We start from the raw sequence: 286 nt of genomic DNA on the forward strand, positions 1-286 counted from the left end.
TTAGTTTTGGAAATATTCACAACTTTGTTGAACATGTACTAATTCACACTGGGTAGAGACTTTTATTTTCCTTTATTCATTCACAGGATGAGGGTGTCGCTGGCCTGGCAGCATTTACTACCCATCCCTAATTGCCCAGAGGGCGGGTAAGAGTCAACCTCATTGCTGTGGGTCTGAGGTCACAATGTAGGCCAGACCAGGTAAGGATGGCAGCTTCCTTCCTGAAAGGGCATTAGTGATCCAGATGGGTTTTTCTGACAATCTATTAATGGTCATCATTCGACTC

This window comes from Chiloscyllium punctatum, chromosome 16 (assembly GCF_047496795.1).
Source record: "Chiloscyllium punctatum isolate Juve2018m chromosome 16, sChiPun1.3, whole genome shotgun sequence".
NCBI lineage: Eukaryota > Metazoa > Chordata > Chondrichthyes > Orectolobiformes > Hemiscylliidae > Chiloscyllium > Chiloscyllium punctatum.